Source organism: Gopherus flavomarginatus, chromosome 14 (genome assembly GCF_025201925.1).
Source record: "Gopherus flavomarginatus isolate rGopFla2 chromosome 14, rGopFla2.mat.asm, whole genome shotgun sequence".
NCBI lineage: Eukaryota > Metazoa > Chordata > Testudines > Testudinidae > Gopherus > Gopherus flavomarginatus.
In genome coordinates, this window is record NC_066630.1 from 3,773,831 (window position 1) to 3,793,041 (window position 19,211).

A 19,211-nucleotide genomic window follows, 5' to 3' on the forward strand; every position below is an offset into this window, starting at 1 on the left:
ACCCTACCTGCATATGCTCCTTCTTATCACCCCTCCCCTGGGCACAGTGCCTCTGCCCTGCCCCGGGTAACCCAGCCAGTGCTGGGGGTGAGCTCCCTTCCTTCCCTGCCCTCCTCCCCCGTGCAATGGCTTCAGTCAGACTCACCCCCGGCCACTCTTTGCTGCTAGGGGAAGCCATGTTGGGAGTTGAGACCCTTCAGATCTCAGTGCCCAGCTCGGCCAAGTCCCTGCTCCCCCCACACCTCCCCGTGTACCCACTGGGGTCCCGCTCCCCCCCAGCTTCCCCGTGTTATCACCAGGGTCCAGCTCCCCCCCCCACTCCTCCCCGTGTACCCACTGGGGTCCCGCTCCCCCCCCAGCTTCCCCGTGTTATCACCAGGGTCCAGCTCCCTCCCCCCCACATGCCTCCCCGTGTACCCACTGGGGTCCTGCTCCCTCCGCACACACCTCCCCGTGTACCCACCGGGGTCCCGCTCCCCGTGTATCTGGGGGATGCCCCAGGAATGAGCTGCACCCTGGGCTCAGCAGGACTTCGGCCGAAGGCTTTGCCTGCCCGCAGCCATTCCCAGGTTGGCCCAGCAGAGCCCAGTGGGCTGCGCAGGGCTGGATCTGCCGGGGCAGACCTGGCTGTGGCTCCAGGCTGCTCTATTGCCCTTCCAGGGGGTGCCAAAGTGCCCCTCACCCTGGCACCTGGCACAGCCCACCGTGCAGACTCCACTGCAGTCGGGATCTGGAGGGGTGTCGCTGGCCCGTGTCTGTGCCCAGCTGGCACAATGGGATGTGCTTGGCATTCCCCTTCGCTCCCCGGGGAAACATGAGTGAGGGGGGCAGACAGGGCATGAGGACCCCACAGGGCAGGGAGAGGCAAGGGGTCTCTTCCAGCCTCAAGTCCCCTGACCTTGGCACCCAGCCGCAGTCTGTGGCTTTCACGCTGGGGGGGGGGCACACGCACTCGCTGGCTCCTGCACACACTTACTTTGGGCTCAGACTCAGAGGGGGCCATGCCATGCAGCGCCCGTCGGTCACACTTTCCCCAAGCCAGAGGCTGTGGCTCTTTGTGCCAAGTGGCAGCTGCTGCCAAAGTTTGCTGGGAAAGTTCTGTGGGCAGCGGCCCATTGCCCCGGCACATCGCATTTGCCAAAGCCCCCGGGAGCCTCCCCCTGCCAGCTGCACCCACCCGGCAACTCCCCGACTCCTTCACAGCCCCGCTCGCAGCCGGGGATCCCTCTGTCCCAGCCCCTTGGTCTGCTCTCCCCCACCCGCTCACCTGCTTGCCGGCCCCCAGCCTCACTTCTCTCTGCGCTGCCTCCTGGACCCAGCGAGCGCTCGCACCACGAGCATCCTCTGCCAGCCTGAGCCGCGCGCTGCCTGCCACCTCCACAGCCTCTGACTCAGGCTGTACTTCATGAGCAAAACCCTAAGAGGGAGACTAGCAGCAGCTTTTAACTGCTTCGCTGCCAGCCCCAGCGCTGCGCTGCCAGGCTTGGAGCAGAACTCAGCTCTGCAGAGACGCCAGCCAAAGAACATTTTCATCCGTTGGATGGATCCAACCCGGCGGGCCCCGATCAATGCACCCTTGGGGGCTTAGGAACTAGCGGATGCAGTCACGGAACTGTTAGCAGTTACCTTTGAGGACTCCCAGTGGACGGGCCAGGGCCCAGAGGGCTAGAGAAGGGCAAACATTGTACCTGTCTTTAAAAAGGGGGAACAAAGAGGACCCAGGGAACCCGACTTCCATACCTGGAACGCGACTGGAACAAATTGTTAAACAATCAGTTTGTGAGTCCCTAGAGGATATTGAGTTCTGAGGACCAGTCAGCATGGGTGTGCCAAGAACAAATCATGCCAAACCAACCTGAGCTCCTTCTTTGCCAGGGTCACAGGCCTCGTGGCTGGGGGAAGCAGGAGACGCGGTAGATCTTGGGTTTAGTGAGGCTTTTGACATCTCATAGTGAACTAGGGGAATGTTGGCTGGGTGAAATGACTAGAAAGTGGGTGCACAAGGGGTTGAAAGACTGGACTCAGGGGAGTTCTCAGTTGTACCCTTCAACCTGCTGTCAGCTAGGGAAAGGCTGGTGGTAAGGACGATGGAGATCAATTGTTCTCCACGTCCACTCAAGGTAGGAGAAGTGATTGGCCCCATCTGCAGCCTGGAAGATTGAGGTGAGATATTAGGAAAAGCTTCCTAACTCCCAGGGGAGTGAAGCACTGGAGCAGGGACACGGGAGGCTGTGGAATCCCCATCGCTGGGGGGTTTCAGAAGAGGATGGACAGACCCCAGTCTAGGTATACTCAGCCCTGCCTCGGCACAGGGGCTGGAGTCGGTGACCTCTCAAGGACCTTCCAGGATTGTGATTCTCAGAGCTGCCTCGGTGCATGGCAACTCTGGACTCATGTCCCATGAAACACAGGCCAGAGCATCTCCTGCCATGCAGTGCTGGGCTTGGGGCTGCCAGAGCCCCGTAGCCAGAGGGCTCCATGCTCTGCTTCTTGCTGCCTGGATCACAGCCACGCACAGCAGGAAAGGCCACGCTCCAGAATGGCCCTGTCCCACTGGAACCCACAAAGTTCCAGGTAGGCCAGCACTGACCCCTCTGGCCATCTCCCCCAGGGTGGGGCCATCCCCTCTCCCCTGCAACCAGCACCAACCTCCCATGCTCCCTCCCCATCCCCAACACCCCCCTGCTCCCGGGTGGTTTCCAGGATGAAATCCTGCCACGGCTACAGAAAAGGCACCTGGGAATTTTGCAGGACCCTCCCCCCTCCATGAGGCCACAGCCCTCAGGCACTGCACAGGCCACAGTAACAGGCCTGGGGGATTCGGGCTTTTCCATCCAGCTCTGCCAGCCATCTACCAGTGAACCCTGCATTGCAGCCCCATCCCATGTGTGATGTTATTGATATAAACTGGGACCATATAGAACATGGTTTGCAACCAAGGTCCTGTAGTGGCACCAAATCTTATGTAAAGGGGGTCTATAAGGTGTCTAAGACCAGGTTATGTGTTGCTGGTTATGATTATGCTGTCTGTATGTCTGTATCATTTTGTAGTTAAAGTTATGAGTATTGGCTCTATACTGTCTGTATTTCAAATTTGTGCTGTAGTTCTGAGAAAAATCCCAGACAAGTTGGTGTTAGCTCTGCCTAGCCTGCCTGATGGCCCATTAAGGACCATCAGCTACACAACTGACCCGTTGAGAGGAGGCAGATACGCCATGTAACTCAGCAGGGTGTGCAGGAACTTGCTCATGTGACTCCAGACTCCATTTTGCTGTAATTTTCCACAGTAAGAACAAAGAAGTGTTCTTACACCTGGAAGTGCCTATATAAGGCAAATGCCTCATCTCTATCTGGTCTTCAATCCTGCTTCCTAACTCTGGAGGGACTTTGCTACAAGCTGAAGCTCTACACAAAGGACTGATGACCCATCCTAGTGGGGGATGTTCTCCAGAGACTTGATTTAAACCTGCAGTTTACTCCATCACTGCTACAAGCCTGAACTAAGAACTTTGCCATTCCTGTATGTAACTGATTCCATTTAACCAATTCTAGCTCTCATCTCTACCTTTTTCCTTTTATGAATAAACCTTTAGATTTTAGATTCTAAAGGATTGGCAACAGCGTGATTTGTGGGTAAGATCTGATGTGTATATTGACCTGGGTCTGGGGCTTGATTCTTTGGGATCGAGAGAACCGTTATCTTTTATTGGGGTGTTGGTTTTCATAACCATTCAGCCCTAGGACGGGTGGGACTGGTGGTGGTACTGGGAGACTGGAGTGTCTAAGGAAATTGCTTGTGTGACTTGTGGTTAGCCAGTGGGGTGAAACCGAAGTCATTTTTGTCTGGCTGGTTTGGTTTGCCTTAGAGGTGGAAAGACCCCAGCCTAGGGCTGTGACAGCCCTGTTTGGGCAATTCATCCTGAACTGGCACTCTCGGGTCCTGCCAGAACCACATTGTCACACCATGTCACTGGCACTTCTCACTGTATCGCCAACCTGCCTGCCCGCGCTGCCCTCCCCTGCGGAGACACACACGTGTCTGGGAGCTGGTAGAGCTGATTTCGGAAAGACGATGAAATTAGCTCATATTTGGAGCTATTAGAATGCAGATGTGGCTAAGGACCACGGCGACAAGGGCGTCGCAGGAGCTAATCCCCAGCCTGCATGGCAGAAATAGGGCACCCGCCTTTCAGTCTGGCATGACACACTCCAGCGAGAGCTCTGCCGGCCCTGGGGCAACGCTCGTTGGGACTGACCCCAACAGCTTCTAGCAGCAGCTCAGCAGGGGCCACAGAAGGGCAGGAATGAGAACGGCACATTCAGGGATCCAAGAGACGGGGGCCATCCATCCCCATGCTTCAGCCACCAGCTGGGGTCAGGAAGTGACAGCACCTCACAACACACGCTGCACGATATAGCAGGTGATGTAACTCCTTCCTCTGGAGCATCAGCCATTGGCCGCGGCTGGAGGCAGGAGCCGGGGCCCATTGGTCCTGGCCCCACGTGGCAGCTCCTGTGCCCTCACGCCAGTCTGCAAGTCACAACGCACAGACAGGCTGCGTCTACCAGGCAAATCCCCCCCATGCTCCCACTCCTGGGGGCGCAGAGACCCTAGCGCTGACAGGCAGGGGATGTCCTCGAACCCGGCTCTGATCAAGTGTAAGTCGCAGCAATGCCAGAGCCCTGTCTGCTCTGGTCCCCCACTCTACTGTGAACACCAGCAGAGCTGCACCAGTGCTCGCAACAACAGGGGAGCCCCCAGGGTGCCTGCTGCAGGCCAGGCCCCAGCACAAGGCAGCCACACGGGGGCACGAAGGAACTTGGCCTGCTGACTGCTCCGTTAGTGCTCAGGAGCCAGGCCCTAGCCTGTAGCACCATCACTGTTCATCTGACTCCTTGCACAGAGCAATCAATTCTCTCTGAGCACTCGCTCCTGGCCCAGGGGCCTGCCCAGTATCTGAGAGCCCTGCTCCCAGCAGGCAGCCAGCGAGCCCCAGGCAGTATTGAAACGGATGCTGGATGAGGCATGGGGAAGCTGGAAATCCCCCCATCATTCTCCTATTACATGTAATTGAAGGACTGTGATGCAGTAGGGACTGTCTGTGTGGGGAGTGGGAGAGCAGGGGAGGACTTTAGGAGATGGACGATGCCAGAGCCTGTAACCTGAGCTAGGTAAGGGAGGGGAAAGGTCAACACCTTTGCCCGGGAAGGAGACAAAGGAAGGGAGTGGCAGGAGGGAAGCAGTTGGAGTTTGGGCTTGGGGCTGTGTGGGTGGAATTCAGGGTATCCTAGCTAGGATCCAAGCACCCTGAAAGCCCAGAAGGACTCGGTGGAGGGGTCCTGACTGTGCCTGCAAGCTCTGCTGTAACCTGTGTTCCTGTTGTCCAATAAACCTTCTGTTTTACTGACTGGCTGAGAGTCACTGTGGGTCCCAGGAAGAGGGGTGCAGGGCCGGACTCCCCCACACTCCGTGACAACTGGTGGCAGCGGTGGGATATACTGCACCCCGTGGACGGCGCTTCCTGCAGTAAGTGACTGGGGAGCAGTAAAACGAAGGGGTGGTTAACCCCTGGGAGTGTGTGCCCAGTGAGAAGGACTTTGCAGTAACAGGGTCCCCCGGGGGATTGCAGCAAGCGGTCCCAGGGGCGGAGGAGTCTGCAGCTCGACCCTGGCAGAGAGGTGGTGACCTCAAGAAGGGCTGGTGCACTAGGGGTCCCCCTGGAAACCGTGGGGAGCGGCGAGCACCCCGGCCTGTGAGTGGCCAGCAGGAAGATGTATGCCAAGCGGCGCAAGTGTGACCTGGTGGAGCTGTGCAAGCAGAGGGGGCTGCACCCAGGGAGACGCACCAAGGACCAGCTGATTGCCCAGCTGGAGGAGGGAGACCGCATGAATGAACGGAGCCCTGTCGCTGAGGGAAGCAGCCGAGCAGATGCAGCGCAGGCACCAGTGTCTGTCCCCGCTGGGAGTGGTCAGCCGGCGGACGAGGGCTTCCCGAGACCCCCCCTTCCTAGGCGTAGAGGAAGGGCGGGGAGGAGCCCAGTGTATACCGAGGGCACCGTGACACCCCCGGCCAGCAGGGGATCCTCCCGGCAACGCTCGGCATCCGTGGAGCGGATGCGGCTGGAATATGAAAGGGAGCTGAGACGGGAGGAGCTCGAGTTAAAGAGGCGAGAGCTGGAGGAGAAGGCGAAACAGCGTGAACATGAGGAGAACCAGCGCCAGCATGAGCAGGAGGAGAAGGAGAACCAGCGTAAACATGAGCGGGAGGAGAAGGAGAAACAGCGTAAACATGAGCTGGACCTGGCCCAGCTGAGGAGCAGTGAGGCCCCAGCTGCGGTGAGTGAGGGGGGACCTAAGCCTACAAAGAGCTTTGATAAGCACTTGCTGCCCCGGCGTAAGGAGGGGGAGGACATAGATACCTTCCTGACGGCCTTTGAGAATGCCTGCGAGCTGCACAGGGTTGACCCTGCAGACAGGATCGCAGTTCTCACCCCCTTACTGGACTCCACAGCCGTGGAGGTGTACAGCCGACTGAAAGGGGCGGAGGCAGGGGACTACGAACTGTTCAAACAGGCCCTGCTCCGCGAGTTTGGGCTGACTCCTGAGATGTACCGGAAAAAGTTCCGGAGCCAGCGTAAAACCCGTGAGGTCACATACCTACAACTGGTCAACCGGGCGCAGGGGTATGCCCGCAAGTGGACAGCTGGGGCCCAAACTAAAGAGGACCTGCTTGACCTATTCATACTGGAGCACCTGTACGAGCAGTGCCCGTCCGACCTGAGGCTGTGGTTGATGGACCAGAAGCCGGAGAACCCGCAGCATGCAGGCCAGCTGGCCGACCAATTTGTGGACAGTCGGGCAGGGGATGGCAGGGAGGAGTCTCGAAGGAGCAGGCCTGCCTCAACGCAGAGAGAGAGTCAACATGGGACCTCCCAAAGGGGGCCTATGGAGAACCCCCCCAAAAGGGGAACATCCAGCGGCAGGTCCCTCCGACCCACTCAAGGGGACCCACGAGATATGGGCTGCTATCGCTGTGGCCAACGAGGTCACATACGGGCCCAGTGCCCCAAGCTCAGGGACAGACCAAGCAGACCCAACCCGCAGAGGGTGGACTGGGTAAAAACCCAATCGGAGGAGGGGCTACATTCCCAGGAAAGGGGGGTTGGCAACATACCACCTATGGATGCTCCCGGTTCCGGGTTTTTGGTTTACCGGGTGGGCGCGGGGCTGCCCCTCCGGAAAGAGTGCATTGTTTCCCTGGAAGTGGATGGGAGGAAGGTCACTGGGTACTGGGACACGGGCGCAGAGGTGACGCTGGCCCGGCCCGAGGTGGTGGCCTCAGATCGGATGGTGCCTGACACCTACCTGACCCTGATGGGCGTGGGCGGGACCCCATTCAAGGTACCCATGGCAAGGGTACACCTGAAATGGGGGGCCAAGGAGGGCCCCAAGGATGTGGGGGTACACCAATATTTGCCCACTGACGTGTTAATGGGAGGGGACCTTGAGGACTGGCCTACTAACACCCAGAGTGCCCTGGTCGTGACTCGTAGTCAGAGTCGGCAAATGGCACTGCACCCCGAAAACGGGGAAGGTACTCGACCTGAGGTGCAGGACCCTAACTCAGGGAGCGGGGAACGCCCAGGGGCACGGTTCAGAGAGGCTGCGGCCTCAGACCCAGCCAGCAAGAGAGAGCCGGTCCCCATTCCTGTCCCAGCTGCTGAGTTCCAGGCCGAGTTGCAGAAAGATCCCTCCTTGCGGAAGCACCGGGACCGGGCTGACCTTAGTGCGGTACAGACCATGAGGAGAGGTTGCAAGGAGAGGTTCCTGTGGGAGAAGGGGTTCCTGTACCGAGAATGGGCTCCCCCAGGGGAAGTAGAGTCATGGGGGATCAGGAGGCAGCTGGTGGTTCCCCAGAAGTTCCGTCACAAGCTGTTGTACCTGGCCCATGACATCCCTCTCGCAGGGCACCAGGGAATCCGGCGCACCAGGCAGAGGCTGCTACAGAACTTTTACTGGCCTGAGGTCTTTACCCATGTCCGACAGTACTGCCAATCCTGTGACCCCTGCCAGAGGGTGGGGAAGGCCCGGGACAAGGGGAAAGCAGCTTTGAGGCCTTTACCTATCATAGAAGAACCTGTCCAGAAGGTGGCCATGGACATAGTGGGACCTCTCAGCAAGACGACCCGGTCAGGGAAGAAATACATCCTGGTGGTGGTGGATTTTGCCACTCGCTACCCCGAGGCAGTGGCCTTGTCCTCTATCGAAGCAGACACAGTGGCAGATGCGCTGCTGACAATTTTCAGCCGGGTGGGGTTCCCCAAGGAGGTCTTAACGGACCAGGGGTCCAACTTCATGTCGGCCCTGCTCCGGTCCTTATGGCAGAAATGTGGGGTCCAGCACAACTGGGCCTCAGCGTATCACCCCCAGTCCAACGGGCTGGTAGAAAGGTTCAACGGGACGCTGAAGATGATGCTAAAAACATTTATGAACCAGCATCCGCAAGATTGGGACAAGTACTTACCTCACCTGCTGTTTGCGTACAGGGAGGTACCCCAGGAATCTACTGGGTTTTCACCTTTCGAACTGTTGTATGGAAGGCGGGTGAGGGGGCCCCTAGACCTGATGAGGGACGAATGGGAGGGGAAGGCCTCTCCCGAGGGAGAGTCAGTGGTGGAGTATGTCCTGACCTTCCGGGAAAGACTGGCCGAGCTCATGGGCCTGGCCAGGGAGAATCTGGCCCGAGCCCAGAGGAGGCAGAAGGTCTGGTATGACCGCACAGCCCGAGCCCGTGCCTTCGCCACCGGGGATCAGGTGATGGTTCTCATCCCCGTGAGGAGAAACAAACTCCAGGCCGCCTGGGAAGGGCCCTTCAAGGTTATCAAGCAACTGAATGAGGTAAACTATGTGGTGGAGCTGTCAAACCGGGCACATCACCGTCGGGTGTACCATGTGAACATGATGAAACCATACTATGACAGGGGGAATGTGGTGTTGGCCGTGTGTGGACATTGGGAGGGGCAGGGAGATGACCCCTTAGTGGATCTATTCCCTGGGACAAAAACTGGTTCCCCCCTGGAGGCGATTCCCCTCTCTGATCAGCTGACCCCAGGCCAGCACGCTGAGATCAGAGGGGTGCTGCATCTATACCGACAGCTGTTTTCCAACCAGCCTGGACGCACTAATTTGACTGTCCACCGGGTGGAGACCGGGTCACACCCCCCTATAAGATGCTCCCCTTTTCGGGTCACTGGTAAAACTGCCCAGGATCTTGAAAGAGAGGTCAGGGACATGCTGGCTTTGGGGGTGATCCAGCCGTCTTCCAGCCCTTGGGCCTCGCCAGTAGTGCTGGTTCCCAAGAAGGATGGGTCAATCCGGTTCTGTGTGGACTATCGAAAGCTCAATGCCATCACCGTATCTGATGCCTACCCTATGCCCAGGCCTGACGAGCTCCTAGACAAGCTGGGAGGTGCACGGTACCTCACCACTATGGATCTTACCAAAGGCTACTGGCAAGTGCCGCTGGACGCAGATGCCAGGCTGAAATCGGCCTTTATCACCCCTCTGGGGCTCTATGAGTTTTTGACCCTGCCCTTCGGCCTCAAGGGAGCGCCGGCCACCTTCCAGCGCCTGGTGGATCAGCTACTGAGGGGGATGGAGAGTTTTGCCGTGGCGTATATTGATGACATCTGCGTCTTCAGCCAGACCTGGGAGGACCACGTGTCCCAGGTTAAACAAGTCCTGGACCGACTCCGAAAGGCTGGGTTAACAGTAAAGGCTGAGAAGTGCAAGGTGGGGATGGCTGAAGTATCTTACCTGGGCCATCGGGTGGGGAGCGGCTGCCTGAAGCCGGAACCAGCCAAGGTGGAGGTGATCAGAGACTGGCCTGCTCCCCAAACCAAAAAGCAGGTCCAGGCCTTTATTGGGATGGCGGGGTACTATCGAAGGTTCGTGCCCCACTTCAGTGCCATAGCCGGCCCCATCACTGAACTGTGCAAAAAGGGGAAGCCAGACAAGGTGATCTGGACTGAGCAGTGCCAGGAGGCTTTCCGGGCGCTGAAGGAGGCTCTGGTTAGCGACCCAGTTCTGGCAAACCCAGATTTTGACAAACCCTTTATGGTGTTCACCGATGCCTCAGACACGGGACTGGGGGCGGTGTTAATGCAGGAGGATGAAAAGGGGGAGAGACACCCCATCGTGTACCTGAGTAAGAAGCTGCTACCCCGGGAACAAAGCTACGCGGCCATCGAGAAGGAATGCCTGGCCATGGTGTGGGCCCTTAAGAAGCTAGAGCCATATCTCTTTGGGCGACACTTCACCGTGTACACCGACCACTCTCCCCTGACCTGGCTGCACCAGATGAAAGGAGCCAACGCCAAGCTCCTGAGGTGGAGCCTGCTCCTGCAGGACTATGACATGGACGTGGTCCATGTGAAGGGAAGTGCCAACCTGACAGCGGATGCGTTGTCCCGGAGAGGGGACCCTGAACTTCCCCAGGTCACTGGGCAGAGTGACCCCGCTCAGTTCAGTCTCGAAGGGGGGAGAGATGTGATGCAGTAGGGACTGTCTGTGTGGGGAGTGGGAGAGCAGGGGAGGACTTTAGGAGATGGACGATGCCAGAGCCTGTAACCTGAGCTAGGTAAGGGAGGGGAAAGGTCAACACCTTTGCCCGGGAAGGAGACAAAGGAAGGGAGTGGCAGGAGGGAAGCAGTTGGAGTTTGGGCTTGGGGCTGTGTGGGTGGAATTCAGGGTATCCTAGCTAGGATCCAAGCACCCTGAAAGCCCAGAAGGACTCGGTGGAGGGGTCCTGACTGTGCCTGCAAGCTCTGCTGTAACCTGTGTTCCTGTTGTCCAATAAACCTTCTGTTTTACTGACTGGCTGAGAGTCACTGTGGGTCCCAGGAAGAGGGGTGCAGGGCCGGCCTCCCCCACACTCCGTGACAAGGACATTAGTCAGGCTGCAGGATCCAGGGTGGAAACGCCACAGGCAGGGGCTAGCAGGCGCTGCTGTCTCTTGCCCGCAGTCTGGGGGCTCCGCCAGCCTGGCTGTGTTTGCACCAAACAGACTCCACCGCCAGCCTGACCCTGTAGCCATGCTCGTTATCCCAGGGCTGGTGGGATCCAGGAATGCCCACCCTGGCGAAGCCCCTGGTCGGCCTGCCCCCAGCACTCCCCACAGGGCGCTCGCTGGGGGGCCCAGTCTGCACCCTCCAGAATGAAGTGACTCCAGCAGAGGCTGAGGTCCTGTGAACAGCCCTGCAGCGCGTGGTGAGCGTGGGACCGGCGCACGGCCGTGGGGCTGTGTGGTAGGGTCAGGGAGGGTCCCGCAAGCTGCCTTGCCATCTGGGAGCTCAGGGCTGGCTACAAGAAGCCACGTGTGCCAGGTAACAGAGTCAGGCTGAGCCCGGCTGTCCCCCTGCGCCTTGCTGACCGGACAGCGGCAGATGCCCTTAGCTGTGGCCCGGCCTCTAGGGGGTGCCGTCGCACCCCCACTCACTAATACTGGTGTTAGGGACACGCAGCTGCTGCCTCCCAGCCACCACCCTGCAGGGTCACTTCTTAGGCCGCACGCGGGGGAAGGGGGCTGCATTTAATGTGGCCCCTTTTATTAAGGGGAGTCAGAGGAACATGGGCTGAACTCAGCCAGGGGGCTGCCCGCTGAAGGCCGACGGCGTCCCACTTGACCCCAGCCCTTCCCCATGGGCCCTAGAGGTTGGAAGCACCACTGCTCCACTCTGTTTGGTGGGCACCCAAGGGACCAGCTCCGAGGCACCCAGAGGACCCTCCGGTGCATTCTGGGAATGTGGGCGTGGCCCATGAGAACCCCCTCCCTACACCTGCCCCCTGCACCAGTCTCCCCTTCTCTGAGCCAGCTGGGTCCGTGTTCACGCCCATGAGAGACCAGAGCCAGGGCCCTGGCACAGGGAGCCTCTGCCAAGGGGAGACAGCCAGAACCGGAGCCTGGCTGTGCTGGCACAGGGCGTGAGGAAGGGCCCTGCCAGGACTGAGCTTCTCCTCCTCTCCCCGCACATCTGCCAGCCCCCCACCAGCCTGACGGCTGCCTGTGAGATTCCCCACCGGGGGCGGGCAGAGCCCCCCTCTGTCCCCAGCTCACCAAAGCGCTCTCAGGCCCAGCCTCAAAATGATCTTCTCCGCCTTCCCCCGCCTGGCTTCAGAGCCTGCTAGTAAATCCTCCCTGGAAATGCAGAGTGTACTGGGAGCACACTCAGGGCCCGGGCATGAGAAACCGCCCTTGCCCACAGCACACAGGTGCTGGCCGCCACAAGGGAGGCCTACGGGAATTCAGCCCCGGCGAGTGGGGCTGGCCAGCAGCCCGTGATGCGCGGCTCTGGTTTATGCCCAGCACTGGGACTGCAATGGAGGGAGGTCACGGATCATGGCTCAGCGAGGGACCAGCGCCAGCCCACTTGCCTTAACAACACGTGTGTCCAGGCCCCTGGGGCCATTGCACACAGGTTGCCAACGGGCGTCAGCACTTAGCAACTAGGGTCGCTCTCAAAACCCACTGCCCCATTCCCAGCCCCACCCGGAGCCTTTTCCTGCTTTCACTAGTAACAGAAACCCCAGGCCTGAGTCCCCAGCACGTTAGGGCCTTTGCAGGGCCCATCCCTGCTGATGCACAAGCAGAGCAGGCCAGCCTGGAAACGGGCACAGCTCCATGGCTGGGCGACACCTGCTCTCTGCATTGCTGCCTCTGCCTGCCAGGGGGTCCCACCTCTCCCACCGCCTAGGGGCAGAGGGGCCAGCAGCCTCTGAGCATGGGCACCTCCCTGCAGTAGGCACTGCCAGGGCCCTGGCCTAGCCAGCACCTGCACAGGGCTGGAGTGGCAAACAGAGAGCCGGGCTGGGAGCTTTATTTCTGGAGAAGGGAGGTGGTCTGGCTAAAGCTGTGGACCAGGGTGTAGGGGGTGCGTGTGTTCAGGACTCCCGGGTTCTTTTCCCGGTTCTGCCCCAGCTGACCTTGTGTCCTAACCCCACTCAGTACAGGCGGGTTGTTATAGCAAGAAGCCAGAGGGACTGGTGCCAAGACACTCATGCAGCATCCTCGGCCCGCTGGAGGAGCTGGCGCCTGCCTGGGTCAGGCTGGTTTCTGGAGCTTCTGGCATATGGCCCACTTGCCAGGGGAGCCAGCCGGCAGGTTAATTAAAATAAACTGCTGTAATTAGGCAAACGGGACATTGCTGCTGCAGAAATTACCTTCCTCTCAGGGCCTGTCACAGCGCTTGGCACCTTGGCCTCATTGCCTAGGACTCGGGTCAGCGCTTTGCAGGAGGGGCCTTCGGTCAAGTCTGGAAGAGGCAGGTTCTTGTGCTCGGTCTCCGGTGCCTGGCTGGGCCCCCCCATGCACACACGAGGGGGGCAGGCTGCCCTGGCACCAATGGCTAGGAAGAAGTGACAAGTCCCAAACAAACTGAACCCTGTGAACCACCAGAGTGATGTAGCTCAGCGTAGCTGGGGGCAGAGGGCCACATGGTCCCTCCTCTGCCAGGCACCCCGAGCTCCACCCGAACCTCGCCCTGGGCTCCCCAAGCAGCTGGGAGCTGGCAGGGTTTTCAGGGTAGCCAGGCCATAGGGTCCCCCTGCGCTGATGCAGGGAATTCCCGAGCACTCACTCGTTCGGCAAAGGGAGGTTCACGCAGGAAGGGGAACGGAGGCTCCAGGGCTGGGCATGTGGCTATGCCAGCCCTGCTAGCCAGGCTGCTCTCTGGCATGTGGCCAAATTTCCTCAGTTTCCTTCTCCATGCAAGGGGAGGTGGGGACAGCCACGCTGCCTCCCTGCTGCTGCTGGCCAGGTTGGTGCCAAGGACTGTTAATTATTACTAGTGCTGCTCATGTGAGGGGCATTCCCCGTCCCCGAGCCACAGCAGGGGAATGCAGGGGGGCTGGGGCACCAGGCTGGAGGCACTGAGCTCCCTGAAAACGCCACTAAGGAAAGAGATCCCGAGCACGCAGGGAGGTTGGTCTTTCAGTCCCTCACTCTAGCAGAGATGGGGCAGCACCTGGGAGGCTCGCACTGCCTGGTGCTGCAGACAGAGCACAGCGCCAGGACTCCTGGGTTCCATTCCCAGCTCTGTAATTGAGTCACTGCATAACCTGGTTAAGTCACTTGGGCCGATGCTTTCACCTTAAGACACCTGCCCAGCTCCTCTGAAAATCAGGCCTAGGCCTTACACCAGGCACCTCCACTCAGGCCCCACTGCCCATGGTCCCCGGCTGGCGTGCGCCCGCTGAGGGCAGAGACTGAAGGCTCAAGCTGATGTGGGGTGGAGGAGGAAGCTGGGAAGGAAAGGGGGAATGAGGCAGGCATCTTCAGCAGAGAGTAATTCACCACCGGAACGACTTACGCAGGGTCAGGGTGGATTCTCCGTCCCTGGCGGTTTAAATCCAGGTGGGATGGGTTTTGAAGAGCTCTGCCCTAGGGATTATTGTGGGGCAGGTCTCTGGCCTGTGCTGTCCAGGTCAGACTACGTGACCACAACGGTTCCTTCTGACCTAGGAACTACTCGAGTCCAGGGTGGAACTGCTCAAAAATTCTCCAGCAGAAACAGGCACTGGAACATTCTGCAGAGTCCTGAAACTTTGGATAGGCCCAGGCAGGGCAGCAGGCTGGGTCCATCAGCCAGCCAGCCTGGGGGCAAATTGCTGGGCTCCCAGGGATGTCCAGCCCCCAACAGGGCACTGGGATCCCTGCCTCCACAGCAGCCTGCTTTAGACAGATTTCTCCCCTTTTCAGAATTTCCCGGTGGGAAGAGCCAGCTCCCACAAGTGACCCTCTGCTTCCCCTCGATCCCTTTGCTCTTCCTTGGCAGGCTCCAAGCCCAGCACAGAGCTGCTGCTGGAACTGTGACATCACAATACCGCTGTGATGTCACACAGCGAGGGCTGGGGAAGAGCTGGTCTGATGGCAGGCAGGGGGTAGGGAAAGCAGGAGAGCTCACAGCAGCACGGACCCTTCTCCGGAGAGGGGGCGAGCCCCACACTGGGCAGGACGACCCACCCGCATGGTCCCTGCTTTCCATACAGACACACGGCCACCAAGAGCCGTTTTCATTGCGGGGTCAGCAGCGCTGCAGGTCTCTCAGCTCTGGGCTCGTTATGCAGCCAGCAGCCCCAGGGCCTTCTATGGGTCTTCTCCAGCACCCAGGGGAGTTACTGGGTGTGTCTGGAGTCAGGTAGTGCATGGGCAGTGCAGAGGGGCTGGCTCAGACGCCCCGGGAAGGGGGATGGTGCCCAAGGTGCAAACCATCTCTGCTTTATTAAAGCCAAGTCTCAGCAGGGGTTTGACGCCAGCTCAAGATTTACAAGATGTACGACTCCTGCATGAAGAATGATATTAAAACCCAGAACTCATCACTGAGGCCAAGCTCCTTGGAGGCAGTGCAGGGAGGAACCATCAGCATTGTTCAATTAAGAGCCTATTCAAACATGCAAGCCCTGAGCTCTTGGAGCCAGGCTGATGAGAAGCAGAATATCCCAGCCCAGGACATGTCTTGCCAGAGGCCTGGGAAGGGAAGGTCAGGCTGCCCCGCCGCCTCACCTGTCCTACGGGCTGGTCAGTCTCTCGGCCCCTCCTTTGCAAACCCTTGAGAAGTCAGGCCCCAGGGCTGGGAGCTGGGCTGGCTGGCAGGACACTCGTTAGCAGGCAGTGACCAGACAAGCCCAACAATGAGGACAGCTGAGCTCAGGACACTGCACTGGGGCAGCTGCTGCCATCACCCCAGAGGCAGCCCCACTGCAGCAGGTGGTGTGTGTGACTGGAGATGCTACTAGCCCACCCTGGCAACCTGAGCCTGGGCTAAGCACATCAGGGCAGGAGACTGTCCCTCCCGCTCCCCCAGCCTGCTCCCTGCGCACAGGATCTGACACTGCGAGCTGCCAGCGTTCCAAGAAACACCCATCACTCAACCCGCATCAACCCCATTTCCAAGCTGACTAGTGCTGCAGAGTCCACCCGGCCTCACATCACTCGCTAACCACTGCCTGAGTGGTGCTAGCTCATGGCTGGAGCATCCTTCCCTTTGCCCCGGGCCCCGGCTGCCCCAGCCAGACAGGGATTGGACACTGCAGCAGCCCTGCCTGAGCTTGGCCCCTTCCCTCCACCTGGAACCAGCACAGTGCTCCAAGGCATGAACTGATGCAGGACAGGCAGGCTAATTAACCTGGCCGCCAGGGTGCACCTGCTAGTTACATGAGCTCTTACGAGGCCTGGGAACCAGGAGGGGAAATTGGAAATAAGCAGCCTCAGGCCTTTCCCAGACACCACCCCCAAAGCAAGCGGGCAGAGAATCAGAGGCAGGGGGGGCACGTTCTGCAGACCCCTCACGCTGCAAGCTGGGGGAAAGGCTAATAACCAGAGAGGGGAGTGGGAGCTTGCAGCAGACAGCCTCAGCCAGGACATGCAGAGGTGCTGAGCATCACAGGACAAGGGCTTAGCAGGAGGCCGCAGGTCCCTGCTCCCACTACAGGGCTCTGCTAGACGTCCAGGTAATCAGCCGGCACCAGTCGGAACAGCAGCTCCTGCAGAGATCACACCGAGGAGCTGGCTAGGGGGCTCCCAGCTCTCTGGCAGACAGGTGGAGCATCCGCCCCATCAGTTATTCTGCGTGGTCTGATGGTTCTTTAGCAGGTTTATCCCTCTGCAGAGGGCGTCCAGGGAAAATGCCTCATTGGGAGCAGAGTCCCATTTTGGGGGGTTCCTGGGAAGGCAGAATACTGTCATCTCAGCCTGCTCAGCCCAGCACACTCGGGGCCTAGAAAGACTTTTTTCTGCAGCAAAATGCTGAATTTATGGCAGAGCAAATTCCCCAAAGTTGAAGGTGGTGCTCAGGGATTGGAACGAGGCTGCCTAAAGCAGCACTTGCCCCCTGCAGCTGCACAGTTACCGCCCAAGTCACATCCATGGGTTCCTTTCCCATAAGCTGGACACCTCCTGGCTCCATTTCCAGAGAGCCATGTTCAAAGGGGCAGGGAGTTCCCCATTTGCAAGGGACCAGAACAAAGGAGGGGTGGGGGGGGAGGCAGAGCTCAGTCCTATGATCACTTGTCTGCCAGCAGGGCCTGTCCCCCAGCTGCTGTGCAAAGAGCACGAGGCACCTGTAGGGTGTTCCCAGCAGTGCCCAGATCTCTGTCAATCTCAGGGGAGCACACGAGTCTCCAAGCAGGGACTTGCCCCTGGGTGCAGCCCAGCCCACGACACTCAGAGGGCTTTTTTGACTAGGGAGTCTAGGTACAAAGACCCAGATCCTCCAGGTACCAAACTCCTATTCATTTCAGTGGCAGTTAGGAGGCAAAAGACCTTTGAGGATCAGCACTGAAGCCCCACTCTGTGCTTCCAAGGTGGCAAGAAACAGCAAAGGAAAGAACCAAATGGACCGGGGACGGGAGAGCAGTGTGGGAGTCAGGGCTATGAAATGTAAACCCTGACTGCGGGGAGAGGAACCCAAGAGCCCAGATACCAGAAGGGGAAAGAGGACGGTGACCACCCAAGCCCTTACAGGATGGCTTGTTGATCTCAAACCTGCCCTGCTGTGACTTGGCTTAGTCAGTCAGGCCCGTAGCTGCAGCGGGGAAGGCGTGGGAGGCCGATTGGGCCAGACCACACACCTCCCACATATCACGGGGGAAGCAAGGAGCGCTCGCTGCACCCGGAGACATTTTCCTCTTCAAATCAGTTTCCAGAAGCCCAGATTGACAATGCGAAGACTCTGAAGCCAGCTAATCAGACAGTACATGACAGCAAGCCAAGCGCCTCCTGAAAAGCAGAACACACAGTTAGCAACAGCTGAAAAGCTTCAATTAATTTCCTGTCATGTACGGAGACTGGGAAGTGCAAATGGTGTTTTCTGGCAGCCCAGCTGCAGCCTCGCCCACGGCTCCGGACCCAGATTGCTCGAGCTTCCCTGCCTAAGGGACACGGTGATTGGGTCCTCTCCAGCCATGGAGCTCCCTGCAGAAAGCCCCTGGTCCCGACGTACCCAACTCCCCCCTTGCTGGGCAGGCAGCTCGTTCCTTGTGCAGCCTGCCAGCAAGTGCTGTGTGACAAGGCTGTGTAAGCCCACAGCGAACCAGCCAGCGCAGCCTCCCACCTGCAGCTCCTTCAGGGCCACAGATCCACCGTTGACATTGCCCTGGGAGCCGAAGTGGAACATCATCAGGGTAAAGGTTTGGTCTTCAAAGGCAGAACTTCCCCAGCGTCTTCCCTCAGCTCCACTATCACAGCAGCCTTCCTTGGCTAATGGAGGGTGGATGGGACCCAGACCCCATCCCCACCGCCCTGCCTTTAGTCAGCTACCCGGCGGAATGCAGCGGAGTGGCCTGTGGTACTCCCTCCTCTGCCACAGGGCCTACGCAGCAGCCCAAGCACAGGGGAAGATGGCTAAATAAGGCACACGATGGGGACTCTCCACCTAGGTTCTACTGCCAGCGCCGCTGCTGACATGCTACAAGAGCTTAGGTGTGTTTCTTACCTTCTTTGCCACCCTTCCCCCACTTCTCCTGCCAGGCGCAGTCAGGGCCCATTTGCGAAGGGCTGTGAAGTCCTCACACACTTTGCAGTTCTATTAGTACTGGAAGGTTGCCTTGAACAAAAACAAGGTAGCAGCTGCTCATCCCAGATTTGCATGAAAGCAGGCACAGTGTTCCTTCAGCCAGCAAGATGAACCTGCCTGATTCAGAGGCATCCTTGCCTAGCTGAGTGTGCCACACAATCGTAATTATCTAGCTCTGCTTCACAGACTACACAGGAACAACCTCCATAAAAGTCTCCAGGCATGCCCTGACCATCCCCAGCTCAGAGCAGGTGGCCAGAGGGTCCGGATAGAGCGCGTAACAGCAGTAAATAACTGACAAGACTAGGGAAGACTCTCTTGAAATGCTCATTCACATGGACTGGATAGAATTTCAGTTCTTTAATGAAAACTGCTCACAACACCTGCTGGTCTCTGAAGGGATTTCAAACCATGCAGCCTCCAGCACTGTTTGTTTCACAGAATAGAGGCCCTGAGAGGCAGCCTCACTGATCAGACTGCCCATCCCAACTGTGCTTTAACACTCAAAATATCGAACTTTGCAATGCAGCTACCTCTGGGGTGGAAAGCACAAGCCAGCCTGGCGCACAGCAAACTGGTGGGATTGAGCGGAGGTTTAGCTACACACACCAGCGCAAGCCTCACCATCTACTGAAAGTGGGT